Source organism: Sciurus carolinensis, chromosome 14 (genome assembly GCF_902686445.1).
Source record: "Sciurus carolinensis chromosome 14, mSciCar1.2, whole genome shotgun sequence".
Classification (NCBI taxonomy): domain Eukaryota; kingdom Metazoa; phylum Chordata; class Mammalia; order Rodentia; family Sciuridae; genus Sciurus; species Sciurus carolinensis.
The window spans coordinates 25,792,445-25,806,204 of record NC_062226.1 but is presented as its reverse complement, the minus strand read 5'-3'; the positions used below and the strand labels follow the sequence as shown (position 1 = coordinate 25,806,204).

General features: G+C 37.3%; 1 pseudogene; it reads left to right on the top strand.

Moving 5' to 3' along the window:
* Nucleotides 1-1,054: 1,054 nt before the first annotated feature.
* LOC124964876 (40S ribosomal protein S3a-like) lies at nucleotides 1,055-1,833 on the top strand (annotated as a pseudogene).
* Nucleotides 1,834-13,760: the final 11,927 nt, after the last annotated feature.

Below are 13,760 nucleotides of genomic sequence, written 5' to 3'. Positions count from 1 at the left end.
TTGCTGACAGACTAATATTTTCAATTCAATTCAATGATCAGTAACCACAAAACATTCATTTTTTTAAAAAGTGTGTTGATTTCACTAAAAGCATGGAACTTTAAGGTATATGAAAGTTTATAAGACACAGCATTATCCTCAAGGGGCTTTGCAATATGAAAACTATCAAATGGAACACATATTATTCATATGAAAAGGAAAGATGTTGAACTCTTACCTGACAAAAATTAACTCACAATGATCAAAAGCTTAAGATTCCAAAACCAAACACTTTTAGACAAAAATGCAAGGAAAAAAATAGGGTAAGTCTTCATGGCATTAAATTTGACAATGATTTCTTGGATTTTAACCAAAAACACTGACAACAAAAGAAAAAATAGACAAGTGTATTTCATCAAGAATTCAAATTTATGCAGCAAAGGACACTGTGCCCAGGGTAAAAAGGCAACTGAAAGAATAGGAATTGGGATTTGCCAATCATATATGTGATATCAGAATATGCAGAGACTGTAAAACTCAAAAACAAAAGGTAAACAACCCAACAAAAAATTGGACAAAGGACTTGAAGAGATATTTCTCCAATGAAGATATACAAATGGCCAATAAGCACATGAAAAGATGCTCGCCATTACTAACGATTAGGAAAAAGCAAATCAAAACTATAGATACCACCTCATACCCATCAGGATACCAAATAATGAACAAACAAAAAACATAAAACAACAATTGTTGGTGAGGATGTGGAGAAATTTGAAAGCTTAGACATACACAATTATATGGTCCCTTTGCAAAAAAGGATGGTGGTTCCTCACAAAATTAAACATTAGAATTTGTGTTTGATTCAGCAATTTCCATTCTGGGTGTATTAAAAAAGAGATTGGAAGATATTTGTGTGCCCATATTCACAGCAGCATTATTGACAAGTGCCAAAAGATAGAAACAATCCAAATATCCATTAACAAATGAATAAACAAAATCTTGTCTATATACACAATGAAATATTAGTTGGTCTTAAAAAGGAATGAGCAATTCTTTTGGCTCTCTGAGCAGTACCATGGTGGTAGGCAAGAACAAATGCATTATGAAAGGCGGCAAGAAGGGAGCCAAGAAGAAAGTGGTTGATCCATTTTCTAAGAAAGATTGGTATGATGTGAAAGCACTGGCTATGTTCAATATAAGAAATATTGGAAAAACATTAGTCACAAGGACCCAAGGAACCAAAATTGCATCTGATGGCCTCAAAGGTTATGTGTTTGAAGTGAGTCTTGCTGATCTGCAGAATGATGAAGTTGCATTTAGGAAGTTCAAGCTAATTACTGAGGTCATTCAAGGAAAAAACTGCCTGACTAACTTCCATGGCATGAATCTTACCTGTGACAAAATGGGTTCCATTGTCAAAAAATGGCAGATGATGATGTTGATGTCAAGACTAGCGATGGTTATTTGCTGCATCTGTTCTGTGTTGGTTTTACTAAAAACTGTGACAATCAGATCCAGAAGACCTCTCATGCTCAGCACCAACAGTTCCGCCAAATCCAGAAGATAATGGAAATCATGGCCTGGGAGGTACAGACAAATGACTTGAAAGAAGTAGTCAATAAACTGACTCCGGACAGCACGGCAAAGACATAGAAAAGGTTTGCCAATCAATTTATCTTCTTCATGATGTCTTTGTTAGAAAAGTTAAAATGCTGAAGAAGACCAAGTTTGAATTGGGAAAATTCATAAACTTCACGGTGAAGGTAGTAGTTTTGGAAAAGCTACTGAGGACAAGACAGGTGCTTAGTTGAATGGGCTGATGGATAGGGACCACCAGTTCAAGAATCTGTTTAAAATTCAGATTTTTAATAGTAACAAATAAGAAGTTCTATTTTGGGGGGGGCAAGGAACGAGCAAGATTCATGCTATATCCTAGATGAATCTGAAGATATGTTTAATGACTTAAGCCAAACACAAAAGGACAATATTGTATGACTTCATTCATATGAGATAGCCGAGGTACTCAAATTTAGAGAGACAGAAAGTAGAATATTGTTTACCAGAACTGCAGAGATAGGGAAATGAGGCACGAGTGTTTAATGGGGATGGAGTTTCAGTTAGGTATAAAAAACGCTTTGGAGAGTCATGTGGATGATTATGCACAGCAGTGTGCATGTGACGAAGGCCACTGAATTGTACATTAAAAATTATCAAGTGATAATTTTTTTATTTATATTTTACCAAATTTTAAAAGTGAACGCTTTTTAAATTGAAAGCAATAAATGCTACAAGAAAGACATAAATAATCTTTCCCCTAAGGTGTTCCTCAGACCCCCTGTCTAAAATTTCAATCCTAGTCCCACTCAGCTATTTCTTTCCCCCATTTCTGCCTTATTTGTCTCTAATGATATATCACTAATATTCTCTACACTTTACTTTGTTTCTACTTTCTTCTTTAGAATGTAAGCACCATAAAAGTAGGAAATTTTGCCTTTTTATCTTGCTTTATAATCAGGGATTATAACACACTAGTTAACAAATATTTTTTCAATGAGAGGATAAAATGTGAGTTGTTACACTGTATTGTTTAAGGAATAATGACTAGAGGAATTCATGTATTATATGCCTCAGTACAGATGCAGTTTTTTACCAAATATTTTCAGTTCACTGCTGGTTCAATCCATGGATGTGGAAGCCTCAGGTATAGAGGACTGACTGAACTTTCATATTTTCATGTTACTTATCAGATGCCTTTCATTTCAGTTTGAAGAATTCCCTTTAGCATTTTTTTTTTATAAAGCAGGTCTAATGGTAATGAACTCTCAGCTTTTGTTTGTCTAGAGAAGTCTTTATTTCTCTCTCATTTCTGAAGAATAGTTTTGCCATGTAAAATAATTTTGGTTGGCAATTTTCTTTTTTTCCAAATGCTTTGAATATACCATCTCACTGTCTCTTAACCTGCAAAGTTTCTCCTGGGAAATACACTGACAAATTTACTGAGGTTCCCTTGTGTACATTCTTCACATAGAAATTGAATGTACCTATAAGGACATACAGGACTTGAATTCTTGAGTGGCAGGGGTGATTTGTTCATCTGTTTGGCAGAAAAGGAAATCTATCTACAGAATCTATCAAGTGTTAGCTAGGGAGGTAGAGAAACTGCTACTTTCAAACAGTGTTGCTAAGAAATGTACATTGACACAGCATTTGTTAGAATTTTGGTAAAACTTATTAAATATAAAATACACATTCTTTATGACTCAGCAATCTCCTTCTTTGTATCTTTCAAGGAGAAATTCTTAAACATGTACACAAGAAGGGAAACTGAGGCACAACAAGATTAAGTCACTTCACCAAGGTCATCTCATAATTGACAAGAGGGTTAAAATTTAATATGTAAAGCATTTAGAAAGGTGTGACACAATGTTTCAGTAAGTTTTTTTCGCTGCTGTGACTAAAGGACACAACTAGAACAAGTATAGGGGAGGAAAGGTTTATTTGAGGGTTCATGGTTTCAGAGGTCTTAGTCCACAAAAGGCCAGCTCCATTCCTCAGGGCTTGAGGTGAGGCAGAACCTCACGACAAAAGAGTGTGGTAGAGGGAGGTAGCTCGTGTGGTGATCAGGAAGCAGCGAGGTCTCCACTTGCCAGACACAAATATACAACCCAAAGCCACGCCCCCAATGCCCACCTCCTCCTGCCACACCCCCCACTTTGATTACCACTCAGTTAATCCCTATTAGGGGATTAATTCACTGATTGAATTAAGACTCCCACAACACAATCTTCTCCTCTGAACCTTCTTGCATTTTCTCACACGTGAGTTTTTGGGGGACACCTCATATCCAAACCATAACACAATAAGCACTGTAGAAACACCTGCTCACCATGTTAACTTTTTCAGTATAAAGCATTTGTGCTTTCCGCAATTGACTCTGAATGCTTATATTTTCAATCTGTATGAGTAATTTATGTGTTATACATTTGTCATATATATTTGGAAATATTGTTCAGTTTGTTTCATATTTTTGTTTATATTCTTATTTGATAATGAGTAATGAAATTTTTGTGTGATCAATTCCATTATGGATATTTTTAAAGCTTGTACATCTGCTTCCTACTAGAAATTTGATGAGCATTTGCCTATTTTTTATTTTTCCATATTTTTATTTGTATATTATAGTTGTGTTTAATGGTGGGATTCATTGCTACATTTTCGTACATGCATACAATATAACAATATAATTTGGCCAATGTCATTGCCCAGAAGTTCCCCCTTCTCTCCTGTCCTCCCTCCTCTGATCCCTTTCCTCTATTCTACAGATGTCCCTTCGATTTTCATGAGAGCCCCCCCCTCCCGCCTCCCACCTTTCTTTACCTTTTTCCTCTCCAGCTTCCACATATGAGAGAAAACATAGGATCCTTAACCTTCTGAGTTTGGCTTATCTGTTTAACATAATGTTCTCAAGTTCCATCCACTTTTCTGCAAACAACATAATTTCATTTTTCTTTATGGCTGAATAAAATTCCATTGTGTACATATACCATATTTTCCTCATTCATTTATCTGTTGATGGACGCCTAAGTTAGTTTCACAGTTTGTTGTGAATTATGTTGTTATAGACTTGGGTATGCATGTATCACAATAGTGTGATGACTTTAATTCTTTAGGATCAATACTGAGGAGTGGTATAACTGAGTCTATGATGGTTATTGAGAAGCCTCCATACTGATTTCCATAGTAGTTGTGCTAATTTACAATCCCACCAACATTGTGTTCCTTTTTCTCCCACATCCTCTTCAGCATTTATTATTGTTTGCATACTTGATGGCTGCCATTCTAACTTATGTGAGATGAAATCTCAGTGTAGTTTTGATTTCAATTTTCCTAATTGCTAATGATGTTAAACATTTTTTATATATTTGTTGGTCATTTGTATTTCTTTTGAGAAGTATCTGTTTAGTTCATTTGCTCATTTATTAACTGAGATGTTTGGGGTTTTTGATGTTAAGTTGTTTTAGTTCTTTATATATTCTAGATACTAATCCTCTGTCAGAAGAGGAGCTAGCAAATATTTTTCTCCTCTTCTGAGGGTTCTATCTTCACATTCCTAATTGTTTCCTTTACTGAGCAGAAGTCTCATTTGGTAACTCTTGGCAGGATGACTCTTTCCTTCTTATTTCTTCTCTAACAATCTGACTTTTTGAATTTAGTAATATGTCAGTGCACATCTATAGTTTTTGTATTAGTTTTCTATGCTTGTTATAACTAATTACCTCAAACTGAATGGATTAAAATAACAGAAGTGTATCGTTTCACAATTTCGAAAGTTAGAAGGTATACATCAAGGTGTCAGCAGGCCATCTCTTCGAAGATTCTATGAAAAGAAGCCTCTCTTCCTTTTCCTAACAATTCTTGACATTCATTAGGTTGTGACAGCATAACTCCAATCTGCCTCTGTTGTCATATGGCATTCTCCTGAGTCTGTGTCCAAATTTCTCTCTAGAAATAGGAATACCAGTCATTGCATTAAGGCACACTCTCATCCAATATGACTTCATTTTAATCTGATTACATCTTTGAAGACCCTATTACCAAATAAAGTCAGTCACAGGTACCATAGGTTAGAACTTGACATCTTTTTTGGGCATACACAATGCAATCTACAACAGTTTTTAAATACTTAAGTTATTCTAGCACTAACACTTACCTATTAAAAAATGTTAAAGTTTCATTGCACCATCAGATATTTATTTAAATGGATATATTAAATGGCTATATACTGGGACTTCTATGAGGCTATTTTTTCCTTTATTTTTTAATTCTTATAATAGTGTGAAGTGGAGATACATCTTAAAAGTAGTTTCTAATAATTTTGACAAATAGTTCAATAAGGATACTTTTATAAGTACCAGATAATTCAGCAGCATAACCAATCTATTTCTATCTGCCAAAAATCTGTACTCTGACCAGCAGAGATTTCCTCATTTCTAACTTTTTCAGACCCACTCTTTTTGTCATAAAAGCTACACGGAAGAGAAAGAGATAGAATTTTCCCTGTGTTTAAGGGTGCATTCCACTTATAATCCCCTGTGCTTTATTGGTTTTATTTTTAACTAAACCACATTGGGGGATATATCTACTTTCTAGGAATTTAGAACTTCAAAGAAAAAAATGAAACAGGTTGAGAATACAAATGGGAACCAGAAACTATAAAACCAATTTCACTCAACAATGAATGTGCAAGAATAGATGTATTAGTGGAGCAATTACTATCTGAACTTCAAACATGTTTAGTCCTGGAGCTCTTCTTAATTAATACATAGTGTAACACCTCTGTAAAACACAGGCAAACTTGTATTGCAAAAATATAAATAATAAAGATGGGTCCATGAAAAGGGAACCCACACTTTCCACTTAAAGTTCTAGAATATTATTTAATGCTCTAAGTTTCTTCTAAGAAGTGTATAGAGTTATATCAGTTTGCTCAGAAGTTATTTTAGAGAATATTCAAATTCTAATACAACTGTCAGAACATCTGGCCTATACATAGATTAGAAAACCAGCTGTGAAAGATATGGGGAGAGCTGAAAAGATGATGTGTCCCCCATCCACTTTCCCCCTCACCCAGGGTCAATCAACCCTCACTGACTTCCTGGAACATTCCTCAAGCCCAGCACATAACAGAGGTCTTTCATGTATTGATTTCTCCTGCAAGGCTTCTCAGGGTAAAGATTCAGAGGTTTATCCAATATAGAGTTTGACATATAGCTACATCTCAATAAATGTTGAATAAAACATAATAAATTAATTAGCAAATGCATGTGATTTTAATAAGATACCCAACTATGATTTTTAGCTTAAGAGATAAGCCAGGTATATTTGAAATGAATCATGTATTAAAGCAGTTTTAACTGGAAATGAGAAACCTTTTTGGAATTTAAAAAGAATGCTGGGTTGGAGAAAAAAATCATTTAAGCATACTAAGTTTTAGCAAGAGATCTATTTCACAATTTGTTGCTAACAATTTTGCTACTCTTTCTTGCAAAACTGATGAGAAAATCAGTTCACAAATAAAGAAAGGATGAGTTGCGTAAATGATACTGTTTAAACACAAAAATGTTCATGCCAGGCCTTTGCCCCAGTAGCTTGCTGACTACACCAGGATACCAATTTTCCAAATCACAGTTAGGCAATTAAACCACGAAAAGTAGTTTTATGAGTATTCATGTAGAATGGATGTGGCTTTGGTGGCACAAGAATTGAAATTCCAGACGTAAGAACCACCTATGTGGCTAAATGGCTTTCCAAAATTTTGTGGCAAATGTAAACTCACCAGCAGACTATGAAAACACCACTCCCATCCATTTTTTGTATTACAGGAAATTATTAAGTCTTGTTTAATTTTAATATGGAACAGCTGGAGGTGAACCCAGTGGCAGAGCACTTGCCTAGCATGCTTGAAGCCCTGGGTTCAGTCCCCAGCACCACAGTAGATGTGTGTACACACTCACTATCACCTTGATTCAATTTTCTTTTTTTTTTTAATTTATTTTTATTGTAAAAAAATGGGATACATGTTGTTTCTGTTTGTACATGGAGTAACAGCATACCATTTGCATAATCGTACATTTACATAGGGTAATGATGTTTGATTCATTCCATTATTTTTCCCTTCCCCCCCACCCCTCCCACCTCTTTTCCTGCTATACAGTCCCTCCTTCCTCCATTCTTGCCCCCCTCCCATCCCCCATTATGTGTCATCATCCGCTTATCAGTGAGATCATTCGCCTTTGGATTTTTGAGATTGGCTTATCTTACTTAACATGATATTCTCCAATTTCATCCATTTGCCTGCAAATGCCATAATTTTATTATTCTTTATAGCTGAGTAATATTCCATTGTATATATATACCACAGTTTCTTTATCCATTCATCAATTGAAGGGCATCTAGGTTGGTTCCACAGTCTGGCTATTGTGAATTGAGCAGCTATGAACATTGATGTGGCTGCATCTCTGAAGTATGCTGAGTTTAAGTCCTTTGGGTATAGGCCGAGGAGTGGGATAGCTGGGTCAAATGGTAGGTCCATTCCAAGTTTTCTAAGGAATCTCCACACTGCTTTCCAGAGTGGCTGCACTCATTTGCAGCCCCATCAGCAATGTATGAGTGTACCTTTTTCCCCACATACTCTCCAACACCTATTGTTGCTTGTATTCTTGACAATCGCCATTCTAATTGGGGTGAGATGGAATCTTAGTGTAGTTTTGATTTGCATTTCTCTTATTACTAAAGATGGTGAACATTTTTTCATATGTTTGTTGATTGCTTGTAGATCTTCTTCTGTGAAGTGTCTGTTCATATCCTTAGCCCATTTGTTGATTGGATTATTTGTATTCTTGGTGCAGAGTTTTTTGAGTTCTTTATATATTCTGGAAATTAGTGCTCTATCTGAAGTATGAGTGGCAAAGATATTCTCCCACTCTATAGGCTCTCTCTTCACATTGCTGATAATTTCCTTTGTTGAGAGGAAAGCTAGTTCGTTTGAATCTATCCCAGTTATTGATTCTTGCTTTTATTTCTTGTGCTATGGGAGTCCTGTTAAGGAAGTCTGATCCTAAGCCAACAAGTTGAAGATTTGGACCTACTTTTTCTTCTATAAGATGCAGGGTCTCTAGTCTGATTTCAAGGTCCTTGATCCATTGTGAGTTGATTTTTGTGCAGGGTGAGAGAAAGGTGTTTAGTTTCATTCTGTTGCATATGAATTTCCAGTTTTCCCAGCACCACTTGTTGAAGAGGTTATCTTTCTCCATTGCATATTTTTGGCCCCTTTGTCTAGTATTAGAAAATTGTATTTATTTGGGTTTGTGTCCGTGTCCTCTATTCTGTACCATTGATCTACCTGTCTATTTTGGTGCCGATACCATGCCGTTTTTGTTACTATTGCTTTGGAGTAGAGTTAAAGTTCTGGTATTGCGATACCCCCTGTTTCATTCTTCCTGCTAAGGATTGCTTAGCTATTCTGGGTTTCTATTCTTCCAGATGAATTTCATGATTGCTTGCTCTATTTCTGTAAGGTACATCATTGGGATTTTAATTGGAATTGCATTGAATCTGTATAGCACTTTTGGTAGTATGGCCATTTTTCAATTTTCTTTTTTTGACCAGCTAAGTTTTCTTTTCATTATTTACTTATTGATCTCTTTCTCCGTTCCAGACACACTTCTGGTACTTAAAGAATGACCGTAAAACACACCAAGATCCCTGTATTCTAGCAGCAGATATGACACTAAACAACAAGTATAATAAACATATAAATTATGCAGTAGGTTAGAAGATAGTAATTTTATTTAAAAAATTTTAACAAGCAAAATATAGATTTATTGATGTTAAGGTGGAAGTAGAACTCTGTAAGGTAGAACACAATGGGCTGACAAAAAGAGAGTCACTGAGATCCCAGTGTCTAGAAACTGGTGTGTTATGTGCTGAGCTGTGAGACATTCTCTTCCTTATACAGACCTGATTGAAGACCTTACCCCATTTGTTCCCACTGATTACCTTATAATACCTGATTAGAACAGTGTCCAATTTTCCTCCATTGGTTACTTTAGAAAACCTAGTTAGAATACTATCCACTTTACCCTGACAGGTTGTTCCAGAATACCAAACCTGTGGCAGGAGTTACCTTGGGTGATAAGTCCTCAGTGGTAGGAGTTGTTGTGGTAATGGGACTTTAAGTCTTAAACAAGGACATAATGACTCTATCCCCTGTCATGTCCACTAGTGGCATTTTCTTCTATCCTGCTCCTGCCCATTTGGATTCCCTGAATTTCTACCTAACATTTCCCCCTGAGAGACATGATCCCCAAATCCTTTTGGGGTAGTTGAGGAGCTGAAGATCTCATCTTCTTATAGCTGATTTAGGCTGATAATTGACTGTTGTTCCTGTGTATTTGGGATTCACAGAACTCTCACCCTATATGGTCAAGATCAGACAGCAGAGTGTCAGGGTTCATTTGTAGGATCAGTTTGTAATCTTGTCAGAATACCAGCTGGAGTTTGATGGCCTAGATTTTTTAATGGTTTTCTATAAGATGAGGCATGGACAGATGAAGACATTCAGCATCAGGGGATTTCAGAGGTCCATGGCAACAGCTGGCAGGAGACTGGATGAGGTATATAGGGCAGGGATCATGATAGGACAACAAACAAGACAGTAAAGCAATATTTCCCTATGAATATTGGGGCTAGATAATCATATCAGTAAAACACAGAAACACATATCAAGCCTGCCCAGGTAGAAGGTTAGGAAGTTTGGAGGTCTTAACTCAGAAAGAAACTTGTGACTCTGAAAGTCTTGAGTGATAGTTATCAGGCACTGGCAAGAATCCTTCCTTTATAGCCTCCAGCTTACTTACTTTTGGTAGGGCTAACAGCATTGTACATCTCAAGGTACATTAAAAGAACCATTTTTTCCTTCTAAATGTTCATATATGACTGTGCTTTGGTTATACACGCCTGCCAGGTGTTTAACAAGTTGGTCAAAATTGACCTTGTTCCTATCTACTGTTAGGAGTCAGCTGAAATTCCTCAGGGAGTCACTCTTGACTTGTGAGAAGTCTCTATGCTGCTTTAGCTTCCTCTACCAGTTGAGCCATCTGCCAGGATGAGTTAGGATCTTGCAGACACATATGGCTTCCCCTGAAAGCAGCAGGGACATTTTCCTCTCCAGTGACCCTTCTTTTTTGCAGCATATACACTGTTGGCTTCCTCTTCTGGTGCTTCCCCTGACTGGGAGGTCTGGTGTTTCAGTGGAGTTGCAGGCCCCTTAAAGGGGTTCCATTATTCCTGGGTTCTGGCTGATCTTAGAGGGCAAGGGACAAAGTATTGACTGCTTTTGCCTTGGCCCTTTACTTCCTTAGTTTTGGTCTGCAAGTTTTGGTTTTAAACATCTAGCAGGCCAGTTTTATCAGTCTTAAGTTGGGAGTAATGGCTTATAACTTCAATATCTATAATTTAGAAGACAGTAATTCTAAAAGGAGAAAAAGGGAAATCTGGATAAGCAGCATCAAGGAATGCTGGACTGGGAAGTTTTGGACATTTTGTCATCATATTAAATAGGATTATCAAGGAATCAGAGTACCATTGAGAAAGTGGAATTTAAGTAAAGATTAGAAGAGATAAAGGAAAGGGCAGATACATACAAAAGAGTTTTATAGGAAGGGAGAACAAAAGTCTCAGATGGGATTGGACCTGGCCACTTCAAGGGACAGTAAGGAGGCCAGAATGGCCAGAGCAGAGTGAGCCCAGGAATTGTGTAGAAATGAATCAGAAAAGAAGGGGAGGTGAGAGAAAGACAAATTATGTAGGATCTTCTAGACCATTGTAAGGACTCAGGATTTTCCTAAATAGGGAGTCGTTACAAAGTTTTAAGCAAAAGTGAATAGATTCAAATTATGTTGTAAAATAATCTGGCTATCGTTTTTAGAATAGACTAAAAGGAGGCAAGAGCAGAAGCTCTATGGGCCCATGACTGATGTGGCTGTGGTGGCAGTCATGGAGACTCTGCATGGTCCCTTGTCATGAACTCTTACCAAGCTGATACAGCTATCATCACCTCTAAACATCCAACCTGCCAGAAACAGAAACCAGTGCTGAATTCTCAATATGGCTTTCTTTTTTGGGGATCAACTCACGTCTCAGCGGCAAGTGGACTGCACTGGGGTCTTTACATGCAGGTAATACATGGAATTTGTTCTTACTGAAGTATACATTTATTATTTTATAGGTTTCCATTTCCTGCCCACAGAACTTCAGCCTATATCACTTTCTAGGAATTTACAGAGTGCCTGATTCATAGACTTAGCATCTCATCCAACATATTACCCGATTAGGGGACCCATTGGGACATGCACTGGTACCCTTTTAAAAAAACGTTGCCTGTGAGTACTTAGCTGAGAGGTATAGTTATCTGTCAGCTATTCCTGGCAGCCCTGAGCTACTGAGCATGGCTGGGGTACCAGAGTCTGGTAATTGTGTCCAAACAGGGATTGCTCTAATGATCAGTATTTGCTCCAGAGCTGCCCATCAGGTTGATTGAGACTTTGTCAGATCTGCATCATAGTCTGAATCTTTTCCTGCACAATTCTGCTTCCTTTCCTCTTTCCTTGCACAGGAACATATCAACATTGTGTTTTCAAAGCTTTCCCTACCAAATCCTGCTTTCTCCCCTTTGTTTTTTACAGTTAATACCTGCCTATATATATATATATATATATTCATACTTCTAACTCTATTTCAGTGTCTGCTTCCCAGGGACATGATTTACATAGTGGACTGAATCATCTTTACAGATAAGATCTGGCAATTGTTTTTAGAATAGACAATAAGGAGGCAAGAGTAGAAGCATGATGGACCCATGAATGGAATGGTCCTGTGGCAGTGATGGAGATGATCAAAAAGAGATTCAGGAAGCTGAGAAACTTGGGTGAGGTTGAAGAAGCCAGAAGTCTAAGCTTGAAAATGAAAGATAATTTTAAAGCTCAACTGTTATAGTCTGAAATTGTTTTAAAAAGTATTTTTAAATTATGGTATGCTTCTGAAATGCCCTTAAAAATGAGTTGAACACTTTTGTTACATTATGGGAATATTTTTGTAATTAAGAAAATGTCACCACTCTACAAACATCTATAATTTGGAAAGAGGTTTTATGAACATAATATGTTTGTCATAAATCACTAATCAGTTATAAACAATGGCAAAGGGAGCCATTGATCAACAGCTAGCATAGTTGTGATTTTTATTGTTGTGTTTTCTATCTACTTTGGTGTTAAGCTGTGTCTCTAGGGAGTGTCCACAGCCAGTATGATACTCTCTAAGACACCCCTGATAGGCGATGATGGAGGGTAGTTTCAGTATTGGTCAGGTGAGACACAATGAGGAGGTGGAACTAAAATGCATGAAACAGAAGAAATTTATTACTTACAGATCCCAAATAGGTTGGAACGGCAACAGGAGGCCTATGGGAAGTCTGGGGGCATCAAAAAGCTCAACCAGCAGGTGGAAAGTGGGGTTGGGGATCTGTGGAGTGAGGCCTTTATAAAAGTCTATGAGTGTTTTCCCCTGGACTTCCCCATGAAGGGCCTAGGGTGGAGGATTGGTTACATGTGAGGATTGGTTACTTGTTTGAATGACTCTAGTGTTAGCCATTAGGTTTTATTGTGGTCACAGCTGTGGCACATGGGTTTTGAGTCACTGAAATGAAGAACACACAAGCTATATTTCAAACAACCATATGGAAAGGGGGAACTTTTAACTGGGCCAAAGGTGACAGGGTACAATTGGGTTCAGATAACTTTGGACTTAATAATGGATGCACAGCAGCAACTATATTAAAAAAAAATCATGACAACATGTGCTCTGGCTACAGAAAGGCTTAAATGAAATGTTGCTATTTTTCTTAATAGGAACCATACTTGGACTTTGTCCATCATTGTATTTCCAACACACCGATGGTACAGAGTAGGTACTCGGAGAGCATCTGCTGGATAGACTAGTATCCTGTAGAACACCATTGGTGAGTGTAGTTACTCCTGACTAAGGACTAGAGGACTCTGAGAGAGTTCCCTAACATGAAGCGATGCCTGGCGAGTCTCTCCCACCACCCATCAGCTCCAGCAGAGCCTGCCAGCTCTAATGTCAATGAACCCAGAAACCAACCACTTCTCACTGTGGGGCTTCCACACCGACACGTCACCGCTCTCACCTGAACTACTGCAGTA